Genomic DNA, 22031 nt, shown 5'->3' with positions numbered 1-22031 from the left:
TGTTCTTTCCACCAAACTGAACTGTGTTCATGTCGTTCTGCTGGATGAACTACTCACCGAGATGGCTATCCATTTATAATCACTTCGGATCCCAGGGCTACCATAACGGAGCTCATGAAGCAGCCTTACAAATGTGAGTCTCACATGCCAGGTTGTTGAAAGAACTGTGCAGCTTTTTGGCACCCCCACCAAGCCCTGAAGTAAGGGTAACCTGAGTGGTATCCACCGTCGTCCTAGTGGCAACCACATCTATCTTGTAAAGAGAAGTAGCAAAGACTCAGGAGGCCACTCAAAAAACAACTTTGGTTGGACCGTATTTCCAAGTAAGAGAGAAAATAATCATACAAGAAAGCAGTTTACATGATGAGCAAAGCATCTTCCAGGCAACACATAGCCTCAAAAGTGTTCTTTCCTCCACACTAAGCCCCGAGGGTCTGAGAGTGCTCCCCAACGCAGCAGCATGGGGCATTATATCTTAAGAGGTTAGGGACGCGTTTGGACTGAGACTAGACCCAAGCTCAAGCCTCAGCTCTGCCATGTCCTAAGTATTTGAGCTGAGGCAAAATAGCTCATCCTTCAGCCTCTGTTTCATCATCTATAAAATGGGAGAATAATTGTACCTGTGGCAAAGGACTGTCGTGACAGTTAGATGCGCCGATGCATACAGGCAGCACGCTAGGTATGCAAAGTGCTTGCTTACAGACATAGTAAGCGATTCATAAAATCAGTTTTTAGTGCTCTTTGCCAGAGTCTTCCTTCTACTGAGCTCCTGCTGTTCCCCCTGAAATGCTCTCTATTAGGGACTCTGTTCAGAGGGCAGCTCATCAGCAGACCTTCCCTGGCCACCGCACTCAGAGCAGCTCGTATCCTCCCTCCTTGCTTTAGGCTTTCCATGGCACAGATCACTCCCACATGCCATATCATATATTCGTATGTTTACTTGTTTATTGTCTGTTTCCATTAGAACGCCAGCCCCATGATGATGGCACCTGTATTGGGTTCACTCCTGAAGTCTCAGTGCCTAGAGCAGGGTCTGCCGTGTGGAGGGGACCAAGACCTATGTACGTGATGAAGGCAGGTGAGTAGAACACATCTCTTCTGAATAGATTGTGATTCCATACTGTGGTGCAACCTAAAACCAGATGCAGGAGCAGTTGTATATCTGGGACAAGCCTCCTGCAGAGTGCCTGAGAAGGCCTGAGCCACTGAGGTGCTGAGCTGTGCTCTAGTGAGCCCTGCAGCCCTGGAGTGTAAAGCAATCACCGTGCCAGGCTGCAGGGGATCGGAACCGGCTCAGCCATTTTCTTTGCTCCGAAAGTTATAGCCTGAAGTGACTGCCAGGGGAGCTCCCTTCCCTGGTATGCTTCTCTTCCTCTTCTTCCTCCTCCTCCTCCTCCTCCTCCTCCATGCCCTCCCTGGGGATTCATGACTGGGAGTGCAACTTCCTCAGGGACAAAAAAGCATGTCTTAAAAGTAACCTGTGGCAATGGATAGTTCACTGCTTTTAAACTCACAAATTATTTTTTCACTGCAGTACACAGCTCAGATCATGATTTTCACTAAGTAAAAGCAAAAATGGGTTTTGCTCTTGGCTCTCCCTGGTTGCCGCTGAGGTGCAGCCACCTGTTTTCCTGATGCTAGGGCCCCAGGGATGGCACCTAGTGGGGAGAGGTAAGGGGGCCACGTGGACAAAGAGCTGCCTCCTTAATGCTGCTGCCGCCTGGGGAAGGCTGGAGTAATGAGGGTCAGTGGGCATTAAACATTCCGGCATTGCCTCTCCAAGGTTTCACGTTTCCCATGAAGGTCCAGGTAGAGAGTGCATTGGACGTGATAAGGCACCTCAGAACTACTAGTGGAGATTGATTTTTTGAGACTCCTCAAAAGGGCATGGAGTTTTTCCTAAAGTTCAAGGCACTTTCAGAGAGATTGTTTTTTGTTTTTTTTTTTTTTTTAATTTTTATTATTCATGATAGTCACACAGAGAGAGAGAGAGAGAGAGAGAGAGAGAGAGAGAGAGGCAGAGACATAGGCAGAGGGAGAAGCAGGCTCCATGCACCTGGAGCCTGACGTGGGATTCGATCCCGGGTTTCCAGGATCGCGCCCTGGGCCAGAGGCAGGCGCTAAACCGCTGCGCCACCCAGGGATCCCAGAGATTGTTGATAAGCAGATGTGTGCTTCCCAAAGCCTGCATAGAGCAGAGGCATCAAGCTAGAGGAAAGAATTAGATAAAATAACAAGTAGCAAAAAGGAGAGCATGCTTCATGAACTCTAGCTTGATCTTACTAGCAGATTCTAGAAGTTGCCTTTGGTCCTTATCTGTGAATTGTTGTCTATGACGTAGACACTGTTTTTCCGTGTTAATATATATGCTAATGTAACTATATACAATAACTCCTGGATAGGGCACGTAAATGAATGCAGTCATTAAGAACTATATTACCTCGGGCACCTGGGTGATGTAGTTGTTAAGGGTCCCACTTTTCATTTCGGCTCAGGTTGTGATCTTAGGGTTGTGGGATCAAGCCCTCTGTTGGGTTCCATACTCAGCGTGGAGTCTGCTTGAGACTCTCTCTTCCTCTGCCTCTGTCCTCCCCACTGTTCTCTCTCTTTCTCTAAAATAAATAAATAAATCTTTTTTTTTTTTTTTAATGAACTAGATTACCCCAAATCATGCATTTGGGTGCAGGTAAAACCCAAATTATCATGATGATGTAAGGTAGGCCCAGAAATGTGCAGTACAAGTGTTTTTCCTTAGCCATTTCATGGAAAATCACAAGTCTGTGGCCCACGGGACAAATCTAGCTGGATGTCCTGGGTGATGTTCAGGTCTCTGGCTGTGGATGGGCTGCTGCTTCTTTTTCTTCTATTGATTTATTGTAGCCCCAACTTGGAGTGTTTCTTAAATAAACATAGCTTTTATTGAAGAAAACATCTATCTGGGATTTCCTGGGCAATTGTGCCAGAAGAGTGGGCTTTTTCTGGATGACTATACTCTCTTATGTATGGACAAATACAGCTATGGACAAGTATAGCTCCCACCATGGAAAATTAGGATACTGGAACTATTGTCCTAAGCCCTGGAGCTTGAAGAGCCCGATTCATGCCTCAGATGCTGGTCCTCACTAGACTGGGTAGGCAGACATCTGTGACCACCAGGACTGAAGCCTAGCAAGCAGATGGAAGAGTGTATGGAAGATCTACACATTATGACTTTCATTCCCAAACAACTGCTGGTGGGGGGAAGCTTTTCTTCCCACAGAGGAAATAGCAGCTCCTACTTTGTGCCCCCACTGAATCCAATTGTTACTTCTGACATGTCACCTGCAACATATTATACTGATTTCCACCACCCCTGCCACCTATACTGCCCTCCATCTAATGTCTTCTTGAGGACCCAAGGGTTCCCTGAGCCTGGCACAGTGCCTGGAACATAGTGCTCAATAAAAGGTGGTTCACTTATTTGACTGAGGACCCTTCTCCCTGAAGGAGGCAGGGAGTATTTATATGCACAGGGATAGCCCCTGCCTTACAGTAAAATACAGACAAATGCATGATGGAAGGCCAGGTGTGTAAAGAACTCTGACATGGTAGCTTAGATCCAGAATCCTTACAGAAATCTCTTTATCCAACCCCAAGGGTCAGGATGGCTCAAGTAGCTGGGATTCAGTTGAGCCAGAATGATGGAGTGTTTGTTCCTCTTCTGCATGGTCCTCCATAGAATCCTTGGAGACAGAAACTTAGTTCTGCGTCTCAGCCCATTGATAGCAAGTTCACCTTTGACAGTGATTTAAAATCCCTCAAGACTCAGATTATGTCCAGCTGCTAACCCTGTGGCAATGCTCCTGGTGTGGAAAGAAGTGCACCCAGTGTTGCAGGTTCGTGGCTTCCTGGGGCTTCCTTGATTAAGGAATGTATGCTAATGGTGGCAAAGAAAGGAATAGTCTTGCAGAAGAAAGACAGAGTGCCTTGGAGCCTGAGTAGCAACCAAGTTTCTTTTATTATGGGACTTCTTGTCCGGTCAGCTTCAGGACCTGTGAAGGCTGTTACTTTGTGAGATCAGAGGCTCTGCATTTGAACTAAGGAGGATCCTAGGAGGAGGAGAAGCCTGGCCCAGAGGCACTGAGTGCAAGGCATAGTGCTCCAAAAACCAGGCCTTTCCTAACCTGAAGCCAGGATCCAGAGCCTCTTCTCTAATGGCTCTGAGACTTACATTTGGTTACTCCTCCCTGTGGAATTGCCTGCCTGCAAAGAGAAGTGTGTGTGTTGGGAGGAATCCCATCTACACTGTGAGCCAGACTCAGGCCTTCCCTGGAGACGGTTCATGGCCCACAGAGTTTGAGGAATTCCTCCCTAGCAGCGTATCAGCTGCACCGTTTTTACCTAGGATTTTGGTAACATGGATGCTTTTTTGAAAGGGTAGATTGATTTCTTTTCAAACAAAAAGGCATTCAGGGCCCCGGGGCCTAGGTGGGCCCCACAAGTCACCTATGCCCAGTGCCAGGTCACCTTTTCTGCCCAGGCATCATCCTCCCTCCTGGGCCCTGTGGGGAGGCTCCTTGCACAGCTCAGGACTGCAGCGCTGCCTCCCAGCTGAGAAGGATGGATAGAGTGCCGCAGGCAAGACTGCTCTGTGAGAACTGAAAGCCCAGGCATCTGCTTGGGGCAGAAGCTCCAGGGTGCCCCGTGAGGAAGCCATCAGGGCTCTTGGTGTGCAGTCAGGGGAGGCTGATAGGCTGCGCGCTCACTGCCAGCCAAGGAACACAGAATGTTCCTTCACAGTACAGCAGGTCCATCTGGGTGGGGAGCCCCTGCACCACCGGCCTCTCAGGGACCATGCCTTTGCCATTTGGAAGGCCACAACCATCACTATTCATTCAGATGCCCCTCTGTGAGGCCAAGAAGGCTGGCCCCTTTGTTCCCCTGCCCACAGCACCCCTCTGTCCTCCTCCCTGCAGCCTGGGATCCTCTCTGGCTGCTACCTGTCACTTGTGCAAGGTCTGTCTTTTAGGAGTCTCTCTTGGGACTGGCCAGGAGAAGAAAGGCATATTTTAAAAGCACACGAAGCTCTGGGGCATTTTTAAAAAGGCATATGGCCAATCTCCTGTCAAGTGTTAAGCCTTCTGTCCTACAGAAAGGAAGAATAAATCTCTGGAGTATACACAACTGCTCAGGCAGAGAGCCCGCTGCCACAGCACCGTTAATCTCAACATCAGCATCATCATCATCATCATCATCATCATCATCAAAAAGCATCTTCTGAACCCTTGATTGCCATGACAACCAATAAGGAGGGAGACTTCAGTGGGAAGAGTTGAACTTGAAGGGAGGAAGCCTGGACTCCCATCCCAGCTCTGCTTCCAGCGGCCTCTGTGCCTGTGAGCATGGCATGGCTTGCCTTGCCCCTCTCAAATTCTTCACTACTATCATAGATAACACCCTCACCCCCCAGATTTCCCCAGCCTGTGACCACTGCAGATATGACTACAATCACCATCCCACAGAACCTAGGAACATAGGTTCAAAAACCTTAACAGAACTCCTGACAGCCATTGTTCACTGGTTTGAAGGACACTCAAGATGAAACCAATTTGCCATCACTGCCCTGATGGAATTTATAACCTGGGAATGGAATTCTGTACCAAGAACAGGCCAGGTCACTCGGGAAAAAAACAACAACAAACAAACAAACAAAAGAAACTTAAAAATCAACAAAGCAATAAACCTACCTGAACAATCTAGACTGGCCAGGTAAATGATACTTAGTTACTAGGCAAAGATAACTTCAGTGAATTGTTTTATTCAGATAGACCCGGGGTTAAAGATATTGAAGCACACCCCAAATCAGAAACGCCCCTCTTTATTATACAGATGAGGAAATGACTTCCCCAGCCCCTCCCCCCCAGCCTGGCAGCAGCCATGTCAAAAACCCAGCTTTTCTGGTTCCCAGCCCAGTGCTCTCTACCCACTGACTGCATTTCCTTGCATGGCCCCTCGGTGAGACCCTTTTATGGCCCCTCGGTGAGACCATAAAAATTTGGAAAAACAAATTTCCAAATACTGCATAATTGAACGAGTCAGAACTTCTTCGTTTTATTATAACACCACTCCCTATTTGCATATCTGGGGAGAGTCACGTAATCCATTCTGGTCCTTGGTTTTCTTGCCTGTACAATGGGCACCAATAATGCTGTCTGTCCTTGCCTCACCAGGACATAGACACTATAAGTAAAGATGTGGAACATCCAGTTAAACAGCAGTTAGCATGAAAAGAGCCATGAACAATCAGGTAGTGACTATCATTCTGGGATTAATGGCAACATTTGGCAAATGCCAGGATGTGTGGAATAAATGCACCATAGCCCAAGGATGACTCAGGTGATGCAACTGGGGTCAGGCAGACTTCAGAAACCATCCTTATTTCCATGAGAATGTCAGGAAAAGGGAAAACCCAGAGGGGTGTACTAAATAACAAAGGATTTTTCCAGGTCAGCAGGAGACCCAAGGGTTCCTTCCCTCCTCTTTCTGCTGCAGCTGTCTGGAGGAGGGCTCTGACAGCAGGGCTAGGGCTCAGGATGAAGCACTACATGCATGCTTAATGAGTGTTAACTGGGGAGCAGCTGAAAGCATAAGGACCAGCGTGTAACAGATTATCACACAGGGAGTAACCCAAACACATCTCCTCCTGATTGCATTTATCAGGGCACCTCACTGGGTGTTCCTGACATCAGGAGCCTGGCTTTGTAACCACACACCGAAGCCTTTGCCTTAGGAAGCAGTGAGTTTGCACAAAATATCTTCCTAGGACATGAATTAAATGGGTTTCTCCCAGGTCTGGCACTTTGCCGCACTCCTGCAAAGGGTTGAACCTGCTTTATTCTCTTGCTTCAATTGAAGCGAGGCCTGAGAGTAAAAAGGCATTTGAGGAAAAAGAGTCCTCTGGATTGACCACGAGATGGCGCAAGAGTTCTACCAATGAGACTGCGGATGGCCCAGCACCTACTTAGGGAAATTCTGAAAGGAATTTATAGCTTCCAAGAATTTCAAAGCAGAATGGTGCCTTAGAGGTCATCTAATCCAACCCTATAATTTTAAGGCCAGGTAAGAGGAGCTCAGAGAGATAAAAGATCTTGCTTGGTGTAAACAACCAGTTAGTGCAAATCTGGGATTAGACATCAGATCCCCTACCTCTGGATCAATCTCATTCAGTCAACCACCATGTTTCTGTTCTCTACTTATGTTGTCTTGGATTCTTAGCCATTACTGAAGCAGGGAGCAGTTTCAGTATTGAGGATTCAACACAGGAGGAGCAGGAAGGGAGTGGAGTGGTGTGAACAGGCCTCTCAGATGACCCAAGAGCCTGGATACAAGGTACAGAGAATTCTGTGGTCCTGCCCACTCAGGCTCACTGTCTGAGGATGTTGTCATCCTGCCCTGGTTAGATCCATGAGCGTTAAAGGCAAGTGGGTACCAGCCTGGAGACCTCCATTCTAGCTTCATTCTGCTCACCACTTGCCAAACTCAGGTCACTGTTCCTAAGCCTTGGTTTCCTGACTTACTAAGCAAAATGACAAAGAGGGGCCAGGGGTAAACCCCACCATCAGGTTTCCATCCAAGACTATGGCAATCCAAAAAGTGAAGCTGCCATTGTATTTTCTATGTTCTTTATTACTTTACATATGCCCTACCATGTTCCAGAGAGGAATTAAAGCATATTACAATTAAAGCATAAAACAATAAGATATTTTATAGAGATGAAGAAAAATTTGATGATCATGATGATTCATTCAGCAAGATCAATCCAAAAATACTTAATGGATGCCACTCTTGTTTTTATATGTAAATCTATTTTATATGCATTCCATCAACCAGAAATCACATTTATCTGGCACATCTGTACTTTTTCTTCTAAATAGTAATTCATCTTTATAATAAATGGGCATTTGCACTAGTGGAGAGGTTCAGAATGCAGGATCTGCCCTGGTTTGAACTTCTCTGTCACTTCTGTCTTGTGTAACATTGTGAATCATGTAACCTCACTCATCCCTATACTTCTCATCTCTAAAATTGGAATCATAATTTGATTCTAAATTATCTTATAATGATAGAGAGTGCCACCTAGCATCCAGATCTTGTTTTCTAAAAACCATTCTCCGATAAAAGGATCCAGGGCTCCTTTGTAAGAGTAGTTGATGGTAGGAGTGAAGTAGAGAAAACCCAGGATGAATCTGGAGCATTTCGGTCCCAGAAATTAAGGAAGTACCCACGAACAGACAATAGCATGTCAGAAGGGCATAAGAGTTAACATGAAAGAGGTTCCAATAGCTGGAGCTGGAACAGTTTGAGCAGCAAAATAAATTAATAATAGGATTGGATTATAACTCATTGAATGAAATAACTATCCATGAGTCAACACAGATATAAATAAATAGTTGAATAAACAAATGGGGAAGGGACAAATCTTTGCAGAAGAATTACAACTAATAAGTGAGGGAGTGAGGGACATATAAAATCACCTCAAAACACCACAGGCAAGATGCCCAGATGGATGCTGAGATTATGTGCAGAAGTTTGGAGGGAAATATATTATTTAAATAGTCTCAAAGTATCTAGGCCAAGACGCTTATCAATTACAAAGAGAAAACAATAACTTTACAGTGGGGAAATCCAGCCAACATCACCATAACCAAAGGATTGTGGTCAGCATCACTAGTAATGACACACCAGCATCATGTACCTCCTGATATGATTGACTGAGGACACATCACTTCTAAAGCATTCTTGATAAAAATGCGTAACCTCAAACTAATAAGAAAACATCAAACAAGCCCAATTTGAGAGACACTCTGCAAAAATAACTGACTGGTCCTTCCCAAAATATCAAGGTCATGAGAGACTAGAGGAGACTGAGGAGCTGTCACAGACAGGAGGAGACTGGAAGTCAGGCCAACTAAATGCTATGTGGATCTTAGATTAGAGCCCAGAACAGAAAAAGGATATTCATGCTCCTGGCAGAGAGAACAGCAGGAGAAAAGGCTGGGGGGGGGGGGGGGGAGACAAAACATGGACCCCTCAGCCTCTGTTACCCTGTGCTGTACAAATATTATTATTTTTTTTACATGTGCCACTATGGCAAAGAAGTTGGCACTGAGGTTGAGGACCAGACCAGTAGTCAATTTTTCCATTGCTCCTTCTGCTTCCATCGTGCAGATTGGTCAGGGGCCAAGAGCAGCCTCTGAAACCAGTGACCTCAGCCAAGCTAGGGTTGGAGTGTTCTGGGGCAGAGCCCTCACATCTGTGGGCTCTACTTTGGGCCCAGTTTCATTTTGGGGAGACAGTATAGAAGTTACTTAAATATACAGCAGGAAAGAAAAATTTGATGATCTGTGTTTAAATTCTCACAGCTGTGTCATCTTGTGTAACTTACTTAACCTCTCTGATCCTTGATTTCCTCATCTATAAAATGAAAATTAATTTCACTTCCCTCTTAGGGCAATTAATTGGAAGGGTCGAACAGGACATGGTAAAGCCTCAATTAATTGGTTGTTTGCCTCTTTCTGTACCTGTATCTTTGGTGGTGTTGGCAATAATAGCAGGTTACCCTGGAAGCAATAGGTTTCTGTGTAAAACGAGAGTACCACCTAGCTAGATGGAGTAGCTCAGTGTGTTCTGGTTAAAATACATCACTAATAACACCACAAGTGGCCTATCTACACAGGGAATAGATAATAAACATTAAAAAGTAAACACTGATTTAAGGGATGACCAAAACCCAAAACATATCAAAGGTGAGAGCTCAGGTAGATCTTGGGAGTGAAAGAGCACAAGCAGAGTAAAGATGGGGTAAGGCATATACTTAACCGTTTCTATTCTACATACATCCTCCCCTACTTTCCTAGTAAAGAGCTCAAGTTGTAGGCATGGTGGCAACATACCAGCCAAAAGACTACATTTCCCAGCTTCCCTTGCAGAGAGTTATACCCAAATGACTAACTTCTGGCCAATAAAATATAAATGGATGCTATTAGGTGGAACTTCCAGGAAGATGTCTTGAAGAGGAAAAATTGAAATGTGCTCTTTTTCTCTTCTTTTCTTCTTTCTGCTTATCAGGAAAGGCTAGAGTCATTGTGACCAAACTTGAAATACAAGGCAGCCTCAGAGTGGAAATGACATGCTAAAACAGAAAGATATAAGAGCTTCAGTTCCTGCTGACACTGCAGAACCCCCAAACCAGGCCTAGACCACCTATCTCCAAACAGCACATTTATTAAACATTATTTCTGGTCTGTTATTAGCAGCCAATAGAAATTCCTAACTGGAAAGACATGAGCTAGAGTAAAACTGGTGATTGATGCTGGCTATCATAATGTAATGGCAAGAGAACGTAATCACTTTGGTAATCTTCATCTGCAGAATTTCAACACGTAAGGAAGAAAGCTTGCAGGTAATAATGGACTAGAAGCATGCTTTCACGTGTGCATGCATGCACACACACACGCACACATACACACATGCACACATATCCTGAACCATTTGCATAGATGAGGGATTTCAGGCTATCCTGGAGAACACGTGATATTTTCTGGGCTAATGATCAGAAGCATGGTATGAGTATCTTGCATTGTTCCTGAATCCTTGCTTCAACATCTATTCCCAAATTTAGCATCTGTTTAGCAAATGAGACAATCACTACAGCCATAGACATCAGATAATCTTGGCTAGAAGCCCCAACAGAAGTCCATTATTATGAACAGTTTTTTTGAGGGGGGGGCGGTCCTGTGGGTATAATAAAAATGATCATTTTTTTTCTTTGCAGGAAGCAAATTTCTTAAACTCTTCTGTGCAAGTCATCTCTTCCCTTTGGGGGAAAAAAAAGCGCCATATTATATAAGGGGCTTATGGCATATTTAGATGTTCCATCAAAGCAAAAGACAGGTTGGCTCATGCTGGGCCAGGAGAATACTCAATTGTATTCTTAGCTCAGGTAGAAAGAAACCTCTCTGGTTAGAGTAAAACATCATTGGTTAGAGTTTTAAAATTAAAAATGCCAGATTCCCATAAGTGTCTGATTCTGATGCTCAGGTTTTGGTGTTATACAGACAAAAAGGCTACCAGGCCTGATGATGGATAAGAGGGTGTTCTGCAAAGACTCTGGCATTGCCACTTGTCTGTCTGTCTATCCATCCATCCATCCATCCATCCATCCATCCTTCTGCCCAAGAACATCCACTTAGGGCATTCTATGTGCCAGGCATGGAGCTTACTGATGAATAAGACACATTCCCTGTCCTTGAGGAACATCTATTCCAGAAGCCCAAATAAGAATATAAGCCACTCGACAAATGTGGGAGAGCCTTTGAAACTTTGCTTTATTTCTCAGCACAGGCATAAACTGGTGAGTTATTAATCTTGAAAATAGGAAGTTAAAAAGCAAATAGCTGTAGATCCTTATTTGCCCCATGTATTGATTATTATAAGTTACTGTTTATGGAATGATAGCTTTGTGCTAGGCACTTGACATGCACTATCTCAGTTAATCCTTGCAGTGATTTTCCTGAGACAGACATTTGTTATCAGAATGTCTTAAGTCACAAGAATCCTAATACTCAGCTATCACTGTCCTAAATCTTAGAATTATTTAATCATCTCATCAGCAGAGAGGAGAGAAGTTTCAGAGGAGCTGAGCAGCTCAGTGGTGCCAGGGTGACAGGTGAGCATCTCTCTGTTCTCCTGGCTTTCCCTGGTGATGTGGTTATGGCAGCCCTAAACATCACGTTCTCATATGACAGCATCCAAAGCAGAAAGAGGAAAATAAGAGAAAGAGGAATCTTCTCCCATCTTTTATTATAGAGAAAAGTATTTCCCCAAGAGACTTCCACTCTCAGCCCATTGGCGAGAAGTGTGTCATCTCCAGCTACAGAGAGGGATGAGAAAACACGAATCCATTATACTCTGCTTCTGGTGGGAGGCAGACAAGGAAGATGGGGCCGGACGTGTGCTCTCATCTCCCTTGTACAGACAAAGAAGCGGAGACGTGGGGAGTTTTTGCTTATCCTTGCCCCAGCCACACAGTTGGAAGTGTCAGAATTGGGATTAAAATTCAGGAAGGTCTCCTCTGGAGCCCAGACTCAGTCACCACTGGATATTTCCCTCACCTGCTCTACAATACAAGACTGCATCAAGTTTAACAACTTTGCCCACTAATTGTATTTCCCTACTTCCTGTTAGCCTTCCACGGAGGTTGGATGTTGTAAATTCTTTCTATAAGGGGAGAGGCATGTGCAGAGTCTCACCAGCATAGTGATGGAATGGAAGTGGCTGTTGAAATAATAAAAACCCCGAGAAGGGAGCCACCAAGCAGAGCTATGGTGGAGACATGTGTGTGGACCAGGCAGTGCAGTGACACAGCAAATCCAGCGCAGCTGCTGGAAAAACACCAGGCAGGCAGGGAGGGCTGATAAATGTCTGCCATTCAGCAGAAGTTTTGCCCCTGAAATGAAGTTTAAAGTGAAGGGCAGATCTCCACCACCCAGCAAACTGGTTTAGTATGTAGTGTACCTTGAGCATAGTACAATTTCAGTGACATCCCCCCAGGATTTTTAATGCTCTCATTGGAAAATGCATTTTAATTTCCAACAAGGTATGCTGGCACTCAAATGCCCCTTCAGTGTCATGGTGATTCAAGGGCTTCTTCTAGCAAGTGGGTAAGGGAGAGTGGGTGGGAAAAAGAATGTATTAACTCTATATCTGCCAAGCCCCAGGTGAGGAGCCAAGCTTGAAGCATGTTAACAGAGAAGAGCCTCAGGAGGTCTGGGCTCAAGGGTATAGGCAGGGGGTCCAAGCTCCTTGTGAATTCTCCACTCAGAATGTGGCAGAGGTGCCAGGCCATTCCAGGAACTGCAGCTCAGGAGTCAGGGGGGACGTGAGCTAGATGGGACCAGTGGGAAAAGTGCTGGCATAAAGAGCTGCTAACCACACAGTCCAACTGGTAAAGGCCAGCTATGCCATCCCCCGGTCCCATCTGGCTCACCCTCACCCTGGTGCTTGTTCTGTCCTGACTGCTGAGGTGAGACTGGAGGGGAATGTGGTAGACAGAAGAATGGCCCCCCAGACATACCCAGTCCCACGTCCGGGAACCTGTGTCCATGTTACCTTAACTGACAAAAGGACTCGGTGATGTGATTATGGTAAGGACCTAAAGATAGGGAGATAGCTTGGATTATTCAGGTGGGTTCAATATAATCGCCAGGGTCCTTATAAGGAAAAAGCTGGTGGGGGAGGGAAGGAGGCTCAGAGAGAGATTTCAAGATGCTGTACTGCTGTCTTTGAAGATGGAAGAAGGGGCGATGAGTCACAGAACAGAGGCAGCTTCCAGGAGCTGCAAGACATGGAAATGGATTCTCCCTTAGAGACACAGCCTTGCTGACATCTTGATTTTAGCCAAATAAGACCTGTTTTGGACTTCTGATCTCCAGAACTGTAAGAGAACAAATGTGTACAGACACATTAAGCCACTCGGTTTGTGTAGTTTGTTGCAGCAGCTATAGGAAACCAATACAGGGGCAAAGGTGGAAGCAGGGGGCCAGGTGAATGTCTGTAGACAAGGATGGGATGGTCAAAGTGCAGTGAACATAGGCAGGGCGGGGGTGGGGGGTTTGTGTGAGGACACAGCCTCAGCTGCCCTGTGCCCTCTGTGCTCCCCTCTACTGCCATCTACATTTGTAAACTCTGCTCCACATCCCAGACCCTTTCCCAAAGCATGTGGGAGACTCCTGTTTGGAGTCTTTGTGTTAGAAATACACAAAATAACTTCTTTTAGAGCTAAAGGGCTGATGACTAGCCCCTTGATTTGGGGGCTCCTGCCCATTTCCAGGGTCACACTGAAGTGCCCCAGTGTGTTTCTCTTCCAGAGTGTTTTTGTTGCTCTAGTTTTAAAGGACTCAGCTGATGGGACTGCTTGCTCTCTCTCACTCTGGCTTCCTGGGAGTCTTGGTTCATTACATCCATTAGCACTTCCCTGTTTCTCGCCAGCAGGAGATTTTCAAAAGCATTAGTTCAAATGGCAGCCGCCTCCCCTCCAGCGGTGTGTTGGCATCCTGGTTGTGTTCTGGTTCCCTCCCCTGTCCCTTGGCAGTGGAGACATCCCAGGTGGCCTCTCTGCGTTGTGAGACCTGTTTGTGGCTAGAGAAAGCTGTGTGCCCTTGGGCTTTACAAGGATTGCATTCCTTTGCAGTGATTGTTCCCTGTTTGGGAATATAATCACTTTCAGAGCCTGTGGAGAAAGTGAGGGGAAAAATACCCAAGGTGCATAAAACCTGCTTTCAGCATTAATTCTGAAGTTTTCCTTGTTTTACCTGAGTTGACTGTGATCACAGGGCACCACATGGACTGCCTGACTCAGGTTAGATGCCTCATTAGAAAGTGTCTGAACAAAGACGGGGGACTTTTCTCCAGCTTCTGGCACAAATTCCCCTGCTGTGGGCACCCAGTCAGATAAGGATGGGAAGAAGTATACCTGCTTTATGGCAAGAGCGTTTAGCTCTCTGAATTGCTAGATGAAAGTCAGACTGTGCTTCATTGTTAAACATCCAGAACACATTATTAATTGAATGTAGAAGACAGCATTAGGCAGGATTAGCTATACAGATAACCAGCAGCATTTGAGGCCTAGAACATTAAAAACTAAGATTTCAAATAATAATAATGCCTTCATAATTCCAAATACCAGTGGAAGATATTTAATCTAGCTACACTTTGTTTTTAAGATCCTTTTTCTCATTATTTAGCCAGAGCTATGGATAATTGAACTTTTATGCAAGTGGAAGCCTCCACAAATCTATGGGCCAAATGTAGACAAAGTCCGTTGGAAGGGCAACAGCTGAAAAGCTGGCTCATAACAACCAAGAACCTATTATATGACCAAAAAAATTATAAATGACCAGGATTATGTTATATTAACAAGAATAAGAAGTATGTGCCTTTTGGAAGCTTCTAGTGAAATAATTTTTTTAAATGGCATGCATGCTGACACCCCCTTCCTGTGACAGTGGCAGACATCAGTAATCAACCACCAAACTTTCCCTGCTAGACCAAAATGTTGCATCAAAATCCTTCTCTGCAGGGTCAGGGGGCAAGGTTTGCCATGCAAGATGAAACTCTAGTCTGCAAATTAGTCCCAGGAAGTTCATTCAAAATTCCTTTAGAGTCTGAGGATTTTAGCTCAGTAGAATGCCTACATGTCTAGAGCAGTGTGCTAGGCACTGGGACAAAAGGAATATAAGGGATGTTTTGTTGAGCTAACGAATTTCTAAGGGGAAATCCTCCCAGGAAAGAGAATTCAGTTGTCCCTTTAAGGGGAAAGAGATTATAGAGACCACAAGAAACGGGCAAGAGCATGAACAGCCAAGATGATAAAAATGCTCCTAGCACATTCCAGGTCACATAAGAATGGGGTAGGATTATGACTAAGAAAACTGGCTGAAGTCCTTCTGGGAAGAGCGTTGAATGCCATACTAGGAGTTTGCTATAGCAAGTGGAGAACTAATAATGTTTGTGAAGAGTCACCCAAAGCTACCTATGTTTTAGAAAGGTAACTCTTCTGGAAGCATGCAGGAAGCGTTGTATAGGGTGGACCCAGACAAGGAAATCAGGGAATCAAATATCTTTTTTTTAAAAATATTTTATTTATTCATGAGAGACAGAAAGGCAGAGACACGGGCAGAGGGAGAAGCAGGCTCCGTGTGGGACTTGATGTGGGACTTGATCCAGGGACTTCAGGATCACGCCCTGAGCCAAAGGCAGATGCTCAACCACTGAACCACCCAGGCATCCCGGGAATCAAATATCTTAAAGGGAAGGATGTAATCCCTTCAGCTCCCTTCTTCTCTGCTGACAGTACAAAGCCTTATGGTCAGCTCATTTCTGGATTGATGATATTGATACTAGATGCCTCTTCCTGAGTCATGGGAGAGCCTCTCCTGCTCTCATTCTCCCACAAGTCTGGAGGCCTCTAGTGACCTGTTCTACTCACCCACTAGACTGGAATCTCCCTGAGGGCAGGGACAGGGAGAAGCCCTCTGTCCTCCCAGTACCAGCCTATTCCCCTCCTACAGCAGATGCCCCACAGATGTTTGTTGAACTAATTCACTGTAGGTTATTCCTCTTGTTATACACCCATACTGCACATTCTGCCCCAGTTGAGCAGATCTCACTCTCTTACAAGCAGGAAAGCCTGTTCTGAAGCTCCTCTCTCTAACCACCTTCTACCTGGACAAATGTTGTCTTTCCTTCATTCCCCCATACCCAGTTCATACTCATCCCTTCTAAGAAGTCTATTCTGAATAACATGCAGACAGCATTCCAGAGCTTGGGCTTTATGAATCCATGGGGTGTACACTCCTTACACGCCCCTGCCTCCAGGGAAAGCTCTGCTGCCCCTTTGTTTCCAAAGGCTTTGTTAGCTCAGGCTCACAAAATGTTAGAACTAGAAGCAGCCATACACAGCCACCTCTGCCGTGGTATGATGGAGGGACTGAAGCCCTATTTGACCCAGTTGGTGAGTGGCAGAGTCAGGATTAACTTGGTCTCCTGACCTCTCTATCATCTATAAAAACTTGGAGCTGTCTCTCCTATTCACTGAGTACATGATCCATGAACTTTCTGCAAATAGTTGTTAATGGAGGTGACAACCATATATAGATTACTGACTTTGAAAGAAACATTTTTTTTCCAAATAAAATCCATTTTACACTATAGTGGCATGGAACATGATTTTTAGGGGGCGATTGTACTTCAGAAGGCACTTGACAGTCTTGTCTCACAGTGTTTGCATAAATCCCGGTTGCTGTCACTGTATTGGCAATGGGGTCAATACAAATTAGCACTGCAGTAGACAGAGCACCAGAATGAGGTAACCATGATAAAACACCCACCGTGGGCCTGGCCTGGACTTGGGTCTCAGACTGGTCACTTTGTCGTTACTGTTGATGGAGTTTCTTCCTGTTTCCAGATGCTGCAGCTCAGGCCTAAGATGTCCCATTCACCCCAAAGGACCCAGGACATATCTGTGGTAGGGAAGACGGGACTGATGGTTGACTTTCACTTATTAAGTCCCAGCTCAGAGCCAGGACTGTACTGGCTTCCATATCTCATTTATTCCTTTCAAACCCAGTGAGGCTGGCATTGTCTATGACTCAGGTGGACTTCATTATGGTGCTGGTACCTTCAGGGCCTAGTTGTCAGCTACACGCTACTGTCAAGAAAGTGTTATAAATTGTGCATTGTGTTCATTTGTTTATCTTTGCATTATGCATGCTGTTTTAGAACATAAATAATTTGCTTTGGTGGGTTTCCTTTCCATAAAAGGTGTTAGCAATAGTTCCTACTTAAGAACATGGTCATGAGAATTACATGAAGTAATATATATAAGATAATCAGAACAGTGTCTGACACATGGCACCAACTTGAAGTTTCCTTTTAAGTAGTAGTTACTCTAATGATGGTGGTTGATATTGTTTGGGTTTGTTTAACGTTACATGTTGTCTTTCCTTTTCAACGTGAAGCTAATTGTTTTTTCTAATAACAAAAGTAACACAAGAAAAACATAAAATGGAGACTAGCAATAAATCATATTAAACACTTTTAATACCTTGGCTAGACTATTTTAGATCCTTTTTGTATATGTATGCACATAAATACAAGTACACATAAATACATATAAAACGTATTTCCAAGGGTACCTGGCTGGCTCAGTTGGAAGAACATTTGACTCTTGATCTCAGGTTGTGGGTTTGAGCCCCACATTGGGGATAGAGGTTACTAAAAAAAATAAACTTTCAAAAAAAACCCCAAAACCCCTCATTTCCAAAACATTTTAAGCTATCAAGAATTTAGCCCAAAAGCAGTCATTCAGACCTCCCCTTCCTCCATCCCTCCCTACCCTCTCATGTCAGCCCTCCCCTCTTCCCCACTCCCTCATGCCTTCACACCTCATTCTCCCCTCTCCACACACACACACACACACACACACACACACACACACACACTGGTCAAGGTGGTGGGGATGGCCATTGTTCCAACTGACTTTGTGAGAAGCTTTTTGGGTTGTGTGAAAACAAAGATCTTAGTTTTTATAGGGGAACATGATTGTCTCAGCAAAAAGCTGATTCACCGATTAAATATAAGAAAAGCAATAGAAGTACTATTTATTGTTGGCAATTAATCAGACTTAATCCATCTGGTGGTCAAGGCCAGCACTTGTGCCCAGCCGTGTTCAGGGAGCCATTTAGGCACTCGGAGCCACAGCCACAGCAAGGACTGCCAATAAGCTCTGCCCAGATCGCAAGGGAAGGAGTAGTGGGTGTGTATTATTTATGTTCCCCTTTCAAAACAAACCCAACAAAAGAACAAAGCTTCCCTTCTGCTGGCAATGTTAGCAGCTCCAGCATATGGTGCTCCCTGGCTCTTTCTGCTGAGGAGTGGGCGTCCAGGCTGCGTGAAGGTACTGCCCGCAGCCATCTGCTGCGTGCCACCTCTTCCCTCTGAGCTGAATTCTAATCGGGAAGCAGGACCTCAGGAAGGAGGGGAATGGAGGAGAGTGGCTTGGATAGAAGACATGATTTTGTGACAGAGGAAATGTGCTCATCCAGATTGCCTCTCATCACATATATGGTCCAAGTCCATTCTCGGGGCAGGGTGGGGGGAGGGCGTGAGATTGTGAGAGAGAAAAGAAGACAAAGAAGAAAAGGGGGGGCAGGGACCAGGAAAGCTTGGACACTCAAGTGAAGCTATTTGTAGGTCCCCGACCACAATTTCTCTCAAAGATCTTTTAGTATTTCTAGCCTCTCTCGCAGATGCTTATGAAAATAGTCACAATGGAACCACCCACAGTGGGTGAAAACTGTATTTCCAGGAGTGACTTGGGCCACAAAATTAATGTATAGTTCAGTGTGGCATAACAATGACTCTTTTGCACTTAGGGCTTCTGAAATGAAAGACCTGGAAAATCCATGCAGGGCTGGTGACATTAGTGTCGCCCTTTTTGTACAATAAAGTTTGCATCTGTGCCCCTGTAATCTGACATACAGCAGAGGAGGAGGTGGCAGTGGTAGAAATCACAGAGCACTGAGCTGGGGTGTGTGTGTGTGTGTGTGTGTACGCATGCGTGTGCGCATGTGCAGCTGCTTGAGGCAATTAAAAATACTTATGATGTGTGATTTTAAATGTCACAGACTGCATGCTATAGGGCCCGAATGACCTGCCATTGTCTAGGCACAATGATGCTAAGGAACGTACATAGATTCAGGCACATTTTAAAAGCTGACTTGAAACACGTATTTGTCCCTGGAGGTGATAAAATCCCCTGAAGACTGATGTTTTCTTGGCGTAAACTGTGAGCAGTGGAATTTCTTACCTTAAGCTAAGATTAGCTGGATTGTGTCAGGTGTTCTTCCCCTTTGTTTCTCCTCCTCCTGGGAGCGGGGATCTGACCAACTTACTGAAGCTGCCACCTCACACCTGCAATAGTCACAAGATGAGCCCTTTTCTTCTTGCCCCCAGCATGCTTGGAGACCAGAGCCTTTCAAGGGCTGCTAATCCCTTAGCAAAGACAGAACAGGTGGAGATGGCATCTAAGTTTTTTGTTTTTTTTTTAAAGGAAAAAAATAAGAGGAATTTGAACACTTTTGTTTTCTAAAGGGTATTTCTCTTCTAGAGTAAAAATAACATGTTCGCTGGTTTTGGCTTCTCCATCCTTCCTTCCCTGGGGGAACCCTTCAGGGTGGTCCAGGGACCCTCGGCCCTTGTATGTGGGATGCCCTGGGGAATATCCCATTGGTGCTGAGGTCAGGGGAAGTCTAGGATCCGTTACTGCTATTTCTGATGCATCCGATTTCCTGAGGTTTGCCTCAGGAGCTCTGGAGCTTGTTGAGTTGCTGTTCTACCCAGCCAACAAACAAAATCTGAAAGTATCTGTTGCCAGAAAGAGGAGAGCAGGAGGAGGAAATGCAGTATTGGCATATCCTGACACACATTCTTTGGTACCAGATCCACGGTTGGTCCTGGCAACAGTCTGTGTCTCCTGCAGAGACCCTCTACTCCACAGTGAGAGACTTTTGCTATGGGCCGCTTGGATTGAGGCCTCCTCAGAAAACAGGTATGCTCCAGATCCCAGCACCTCAGCACCGGGGAAGCGTCAGTCCCTCCGGGCAGGGCAGGGTCCAAACGCTTTGCCTGTAGAGGACCAGCTAGGAAGCATTTTCGGCTTGTCAAGTCAAGAAGCAAAATTTAGCAACGGTTCTCACTGGCAAGCTAACAGACCTTTGGACCTTTTACAAATTACATGTTAAAATGGAAAAACCATTTATAGCTGTCAGGCTGTATGAAAGGTGCAGCAGGCCAACGTGCGCCGACAGCATGGCAGCCTTCCGTAAGCTGCGGTCCCCACTTAGCTTCAGCCTCTAAGCCCTAGGATGCTCCTCACCTCTCCGAGTCCCCAAATCCATTTTAAAGGCAGCTAAAAAATTTGGAGAGAACACTCCTTTATGTCGAACTCCAGTTTGCCCTCCTGCATCTTATTACAGAAGAATTAATTCAAAAACTGGTTTTAATCATTTTCAGAACTGATTTAAGTTTCTAGAAACATGTTTTGGTGAAGATCCCCCTGTGTGGCTTATTCCCCTCCTGCGCAGCCAAATTGTAACCTTCGCTTAGTGTGTTGAGGTCGTCCTAGAAATCAATGATTGTGTTGTGCTGTGAAGCAAAGAAACAGTGAGGAGCTGCTGGAGTTTGTGGAGCTCTTTGCCCTCACACAGAACATCCCTGCAATGCATTGCTCCATGAATTCGTGCTGCCGCTTTCAGAGCCGGTCCCTTATTATAGGAATGTCACCCATGTCCATTCCCATCGTGGTCTGCTTGCCTACTGAAGCAGTCCACACACACACACATACACACACACATCAAAATTAAATACTTATAATCTTCTGGACTGAAAACCTAGATGCCAAGAGAGAACAGACCCCAGGAGCCCTGGGGCCTTTGGTATTTGACTCAAGTACTTTCATCAGTGATGTATTTAAACCACTCAGAGGCAAATTCTTCCTCTTCCTCCCTCACTCCTCGCCTCTTACTCCCTTGGAAAACCAGCTAGGCTTCTGAGTAAATGTGAACGTTTGCCAGAAGTGTTGATTACCATTTGTGTTGTTTACTAATTACGAATTCCTCAAGGGTAGTGACTTTCTTTCTTAACATCTTAGCCTTAGATTCTGGTCCAGTGCTTTATTAGTAGTAACTTTAGGACTTATTTATAATATCTTAGTAACCAAAATAAATCAAGCCTTAGGGATGTAACAGAGATAGCTGACATCTAGTATGCTGTTTCCACAGATCAGTCATTGACTGTCACATAACCTGGATCTATGTGATTTATGCAAATGTGAACAGGCTGTGTTGGTCCTGCTACTAGACTAAGTTCAGGGCTCCAGGCTTGGCTGTGTGGACATGGTCTCTGTTTGCAGCTCCAGATTCTGGGAGGTAACTGTGAGCTTTAACTAATTATACCCCGCATCACCCCCAGGAGGTAGGTAATGATTATAGATGTGCTTGGCTGAAGTAACTCAGAATGTCTTAATAATCACTTAATAGAATCTTATCATGAGAAGCAAATTGCATTAAGTGGGCAAATGAAGTTGACTGTGCAAAGCAGAGTTAGGAAATAAAATGCTATGGGGGGTTTTATATGGGAAAAATCCAATTAACACCTTTTTAAAAGAGTTGGCCTCATGGCTTTTTCATATCCTTCACAGTGCCTATCACAGGGTTATGCCCTGAATGAATACTTTCTCAATCAATGTGAAAGGAATTATAGGTAAAAGGTGGGGAGGCTGCAAAGGGTACATGGGGGATGGGGAGGTAGGTGTAAAAGCCATCTGAGATCACAATTCTACTTAGCAGCAAATGGCAAAATGATTTGATTGTGAAGCCACTGGGACAAGCTTTATAATGAAGATACATCCCCCACCCCTGTCATTTTATTAT

The 22031-nt window shown here is 45.1% G+C and overlaps 1 protein-coding gene across 1 annotated transcript in view; it reads left to right on the top strand.

Annotated features, from left to right (window-relative positions):
* The first annotated feature begins 986 nt into the window (after positions 1–986).
* The window catches only part of SSX2IP (SSX family member 2 interacting protein), a 120084-nt gene continuing 99039 nt past the window's right edge, over positions 987–22031 (top strand). Inside the window, exon 1 of the mRNA XM_072834284.1 lies at positions 987–1078. The gene's annotated coding sequence lies outside the window, so the exon portion shown is untranslated. The remainder of the gene's footprint in view (positions 1079–22031) is intronic.

The sequence above is a fragment of the Canis lupus genome, chromosome 8 (genome assembly GCF_048164855.1).
Source record: "Canis lupus baileyi chromosome 8, mCanLup2.hap1, whole genome shotgun sequence".
Lineage (NCBI taxonomy): Eukaryota > Metazoa > Chordata > Mammalia > Carnivora > Canidae > Canis > Canis lupus.
The sequence above is the reverse complement of the archived record's forward strand: the minus strand, read 5'-3'. Positions and strand labels throughout refer to the sequence as shown.